This window comes from Gavialis gangeticus, unplaced genomic scaffold, assembly GCF_001723915.1.
Source record: "Gavialis gangeticus isolate Ggan-Ray unplaced genomic scaffold, GavGan_comp1, whole genome shotgun sequence".
In the NCBI taxonomy this organism is placed as follows: domain Eukaryota; kingdom Metazoa; phylum Chordata; order Crocodylia; family Gavialidae; genus Gavialis; species Gavialis gangeticus.
The window spans coordinates 75,323,151-75,329,876 of NW_017729022.1; positions in this window are offsets into that span (position 1 = coordinate 75,323,151).

A 6,726-nucleotide genomic window follows, 5' to 3' on the forward strand; every position below is an offset into this window, starting at 1 on the left:
GGGGGGGGGGGGGGGGGGGGGTAGAAACCATGGCATGTGCCATAACTCTGCACTTCCAGGTCCTATAGTGTATATAAATGCTCAAGGAAAAGAACTTAAGAAAAGTGTTTATTCTTGTAACACTCCAGGGGTAGAGAGAATGGGAAAGGAAGGAAAGCACTCGCAAGCAGGAGCATGTATAACTTGTTTTTTTCTGATAAGTCAGTAAGAGCAAGAGCAAAAGTAAAATCAAAGACTTGAGTACCGGTACTGAAATTGACTTTAACTATATCAGAATCCAGCCTTCTGCTTGTGGATGCAGGTCTCATATAAGTATCCATCACCAAAAAATAAAGCACTAGACTAAAGAATCATATCATTTTATTCAATCAATAGCCTGTGGCAGAATTCTTTTTAAATGTTAAGTAAAATCATTACCATGAGGAGGATGGCAAAGGACTGTTAGTTCTCATCTCTTGCAAGGCTCCCCCATATACCTCTCTTCCAAAAGAGAAACAAAATTAGAACGTACAGTACTCCTAGCAACTACCTATGCAACAGAGGTCTATATTATCAAAAGCACCTATGGGTTAAACTCTGTAATGGAACGTGTTCTCTAACTTGGGTTTTCCCTTTAACTCCACTCACATCTACACAGGTCCTCACCTGATCTGGTAATGTTTTTAAATCAGTCTAGCTAGCCTGGCTGTGGAGCACAAAGTAGAGATGGGGTACCTCCTTCATTCCGCTAAATAAGCTACCCATTTTGGTGACTGCAGCCTGCGTTCTTGCTGCAGAGTGCTGATAACTAGAGAACACCTTCCCACAATTTCCCAGGGGAACTCAGGAGGTCAGACTATTTTGCCTATGTTTAGAGGTAGGAATCAGAACAGCTTATCTTATTGTTAGGTTAAGGACCTGGTATGTTGCCCCCAAAAAATCTAAGCAATACACAGGTGAGAACAGCAACAGTGAGAAGACCATAAATTTAATACTGTTTTGCCACACAGCTGCTCATTACATGGACTAGGTTGGGATTACTTGGACTAGGTTGGGATAATCCATGTATACATATCCAAATTAATTCTGCAATTATATAATCCCATATACCCTGAAATTTTAAGTGCCCAAGTCACTTATGTCCTAAATTGTTTACTTAAAATTCTCTCACACAGGAGCTACCCAACTGCTTTCAGCTTTGGCTCCTGTATAAATAGGAAAAAGACATACTGTGTGATCCCTGGAAAGCTTCTGGTACTGTCACTATGAAGGCAACCTTGGAACCGACACCTTTGGTATGCTACAGTTTTACAAGAACTGGGTAGCCCAACAAAGCAATTCTTTTGCCTACTTCTCACTGACCCAATTTGCCTTAATCTTTAGTCCACTAGAATAACAGCACCACCGCAAAACTACAGATGCAAGAAGGTCAGTCTGAAAAATGTTAAGAGCTGATTCTAAGGAATGATCCAGATCTATGCCATGTCTAAAAAGATACTATAAAAGTTTATATTTTCAAATATCACCTTTCTGTGCCCCCACTTTCATTCAGTGAAACTGCCTTTAAGTCAGTCAAATAAAACATTAATGTAAATGGAGGCAACATAATTAAATGTATGATCCAAGTTTAGCAGACTAGTTGCAGTCTGTCAAGCTGACAGTTTCAAATGAAAATAAATAGATTTAATACCGCAACATATTAAAAATTTAAAACGCATTCTCATTGGCTTTTAGAAAAAATGAAGAATTTCTGCAGAAGCTTTTTGCATTTGTGACAGACATCAGCATTGATGCCCTACTGAGCAAGAATGAACATTTACATCAAGAAAGACCAATTTAAAGTCTACTTTACTTAGTGCCAACGTAACAGAGAAAATGGTATTAAATATTAATTCAATTCAAAAAGAATTGACCTGGAAGGATAATTATCCATGTTACCAACATGAAGCAGGCATATGAAGACACTTAAAGCTTCCAAAATTAAATGAATTCTCTATATTCATATGCCAATGTCACAATGCAGAGAGAGAAAAAGACCAATAACCGAGATATGGTTTAGCAAATCTAAACTCACCAAAAGATTTAAGAGTTTAATAGTTCCTACTTGTCACTAACAGGTTAATGGCAATAGTACTGTTGTATCTGCTTACTTGAATTGCCACTAAAGTTCATTAAAAAATTCGGTTTAGGACCATGCAACAGCAACTTCCAAGCATCTGTACTGCGTATATGAAAGTCTTCACAGATTAGTCAAAGCTGTTTAACGCACCAGTCCTTCATTTCAAAAGGAAGTATAAGTAGAGTAGTTTGCTTACTACACTTGGGCAAGTAGTCATATAAAAAAGGAACAGAGACCTCATATTCTACTGTCTTTCATATAGTGAAAAAAAGAATTCTACCCAATAGTCTTTCACTAATACAAAGTGTTAGAAATCACAAAGACCTACAAGCATAATTAACTGGCAGTGAACAAAGTAAGCGCTGTACAAAAACGAAACTATAGCAAGACTGTACCCATTTTGCTACTATATGCTGGAAGAGGAAATGCATAACTTAAACATTCAATAGTTGACACTAATTGAAAACAAACAAAAACAAAAAAAGTCCTCTGAACCTTTTTTGCACCTGCTGACTGTTAAAAGTCCATATCTTGTAAATCTTACACTTGCACTATATGAAAGACAATTAAGTGTTTTCATATGCACTGTTATCCTGAGCAACAATGACCCTCTGCTTGCCTGGACTCCAGCTACCTCTATAGTTCACGGATGTAAAAATAATGAATTTGTGATAGTAAGTGACAAGACCCCCACATCTATGACAACAACAAAAGGAACTCTTAATCTAACTGACCAATTTGATGTATAAATAAAATTACTGTGCATCAAAGAGAGGGAGGGAAGTAAAACAAAGTATTCCAAGTTATCTAGATGGCAATGAAGATTATAATCAATTTTAAGTGCATAATCTTGGCACTGCAACCAATGCACTTACCTAGAACATACACTTAGCCAAACTCAGGGTAGACAGTGCTCATTAACTACAACAATAGCGTGCACTAAGCTATTTGCACCTAATTAAAGCTCTTTATTTGTTCCAGTTTCACCAGTTATAGACTTAAAGCATGCCACAAGTTAGACAGTGGTGCCCACTGTTCCTGTACACTTGAACTGTTTACGCACTTAACTGATTATACAGAAAATGAGTTGATTACAAATGAGAGGAAACAAAATGGGACCAGCATTTTGTGATACAGTTAAACGGATTATGCACTTGTCTGCTAGGGACCTCAGCAGTTCAGTGTGTTCCAAGGATGTCCAACTCACAGAAAGCATTGTATTCTGATTTAAAAAATAGCAAGTAGATGTGGATTTAAATCCTCAAATTGGACTGCCTAGATCCTGTGTGTCCCAAATCCTAGGCACATGCTCTAACCTTTATTGTTAAGGCAAAGGTAGCAGCCTCACCAGTCACACATGTTCCTACTTTAGAAGCAGAACTTCTGAAGTGATTGAAGGCACTTAATGTGCAACCTTAGTCAGGTAAATATGCTCCAGAACATGTATACCTCTTTCTGTACTCTATATAAAAGCACATAACCTCAGTCAAACTAGATCACATTTTGGGAGTATCCAAATGTTTCCACTGACTGCATAAGGTGCCCAAATATGGCTAAAGTGCATCACTTTCCTATGCTAGAGCACCTAGATTTTAGATGCTGAAATGCTAATATGTAGGTCATTCCAATGCAAAACTAGGTCTGGCCCTAAAACAATACATGGAACTGTCATTTTAAACAGATACCTACACCTATCTGCATTGTGAGGACTAGTACCCTACACTGGACAGTAAATTCAGGTAAAATAACTACCATAGTGCTTGTATGTTCTCTCCTGAACCACAATTAAAAAAAACAAAAAACCAAAAACCTCATCTTTAGTCTGCTCAAGAGTTATCAAGGTACTCTGAATTAATGACTGCAGAAACAAATAAACCTGGTTTTGAGGTTAAGATTGCATTAAAATGAATGGCTCAGAATATATTAATCTCTCTGAAAGCAGGTATCATTCATCCTCAGGACAACAAGACAAAGTTACCATTTAATAAAAGTTTGTTTTTGTTTTTAAGTTAACATGAAGCATCTCTGTTAATTTGGTCTTTAAACCAAAAAAAAAAAAAAAAAATCAATTTAAAGGCAACATAGATAGGCTTCTGCACTTTCAGTAAACAGTTCTCCAAGAATACATTAACCACCTTCCTGTTTCATATAAAGTGTTACTACAGCATCTGGTAAAGACCAGAGATACAATAAAGTGGCAGAATTTTGGAGTGGTAACCTAGATAAACTGCTATGTTAGGACCTGTTGAAGGTACTCAAATCTTTTATTTTAAAGTAGTCACTGTTCTGCTTCTACTTGTGAAAACATGAACAACTGAAATGGACATGAATGTTAACATTTAAATTAGAGCTGAAAGAAACAGAAGTCCAGATGCAAGTAGTATTTGGCAAACGTGAGGGTTTTTTTTGGTGAATGTTAAATTCAGTTATGGGGGGGCTGCATAGTTTTAGCCAAATCCAGGGACCTACACACACCTTTTTAAGCTTGACTCATTTCAAGATGACACTTTCATTTTGCAATTGACCTACACTTTAAAACTTAAAATATGCCCCAAGCCTAACTAAAAGGTTTCACTCAGAGTTAAAAATTAAACTGCATTTATTCAGCCACCAAAACAAACATAAAACAGCTCCTGTTTTGAAGTAATCCAAATTGGTAGTAACCAAGGCTCTTTTTGGATAACTAGACACCACACAATACTATTAGGATCAAAAGCAAAGAGAACACAAGGATTTTCAAAAAAACTGTATCCATTTAGGACAATTTACAACAAGTAATTTTCCTTCTAATACAGCTACTGGAATTTTCCATGAAAACCACTTAGCTCAAAGAACACAGTGTCAGCTTAAGAACACCTTTCCACCTCTTTCTGAATGAAAGATTACTAACTGGTTTTTAGTTTTACTTCACATAGAAGCTAACATACAAATTGTTTCCCCATGATCCAGTTTGTGAGACTCACTGTAACTTGAACAGTAAAGTGCAAAAAACAAACAAACAAACCAACAGAAAAAACAACTCAGAAGCAGGCATAGTAACTCAAAATCTAGTTGTTTGTGACTAAGTTGTTTGTGTCCCTTTTATACCCAATACAGTTTCTCAATTATTCAACTGCAAAAAAACTCAAAGGAAGAGGACCAAAAAGGAATATTGCATAATGTAGCCATTTATTTCTATTGTAGTAGAGATGTATGCAACAATGCAGACAAAAAATGAATTCAGTGTTCCAAGACATTTATTACCTATACCTCTGAGGTACAAATAGTTACCGTATTATGCAACCACTGATCCTTCTGGATCACTGTGTTGTGTGTGAGAGGTCACCAGGACCTTTGACGCATATCCCTGGCAGGAGTATGAAGGAGTGGAGACTGGCCAGACCCTTTACCCCTTGCTTTACACCATTAAGATGGTATCCAAAGGCCAGACCAAATCTGGACATTCGGTGCCTCAATGGCTATATAGTTACACACATTTCCACGAATTGAACCGGGTCTCCCACGTGGCTCACTGAACCACAACAGCAGGTGACCAGATGCTGTAAGAACAAGGGAAGCCTATGCTGTGCATATGCACACAAAGATAGAGCTGTTGTGGCAGGCACCATTGAGAAAACAGGCCAAACCTTAAGGGACAAGGATAGGACTTGAATAGGCCTTGCAGAACTGTGTTTTGAGAAAAGATACTAGTCAGAGGGGACCAGCAGGCACTGGGGGAGCCCCTGTTCCCCCGAGCACTACCAGAAGTGACTAGAAATAATGGTCACAAGCTGGCAGAGGGTAAATTCAGATTAGACATCAGGAGACGCTACTTCACGGTCAGGGAGGCTAGGATCTGGAACCAACTTCCAAGAGAAGTGGTGCTGGCTCCTACCCTGGGGGGTCTTTAAGACAAGGCTTGACAATCACCTTGCTGGGGCTGTCTGACCCCAGTACTCTTTCCTGCCACGGCAGGGGGTTGGACTTGATGATCTGCTCAGGTCCCTTCCGACTCTACTAACTACAAAACTATGTGGAGGAAGATGCTGACACTACAGATTAACTTCAAAAAGAAGTTTCAGACACTCAGTTGCTGCACTAAAAAGTCACAGAAAATAAGAGAAGAGGCAGTTAAGTCAGTGCACCAGGTAGAATGACAAGTAAAAAGACGACATAGGCAAAAAGATAAGGATGAGCTACAATTGGTTTGTATGTAAGGGTATGAGAAAAAAGTCAAGGAGCTCAAATACTTGTAGACAGCCATTGAAGAGATTTAACAGCCGGATGTTGTTATAGGAGTAGGTAAAATAGAGGAGTTTCTCTGTTGCATGCCAGATGGAATAAAGGAAGACTATACACCAGAGACACCACAAAGGAAGTTTTTTAAATGAAAGAGTAGCCAAAAGAAATAAAATGTTACAAAGGTAAACACATTTGTTGGATTCATTTGACCATTTGCCTCAAACCAATTCTTTTGAAAGCATCCAATCAATCAAAATTGGACCCAAACACAGCTTTTTAAAAGTGTAGAAATATTTTTTTTAGAAGAAAAGGCTTGTGCAATGTAGAAGTCTAAACTATCACTAAAGATTTGACAAGAGAAAGGCTTTTCAGCCTCTTTTAACAGACAGTTACTTGGGTCTCTTTGG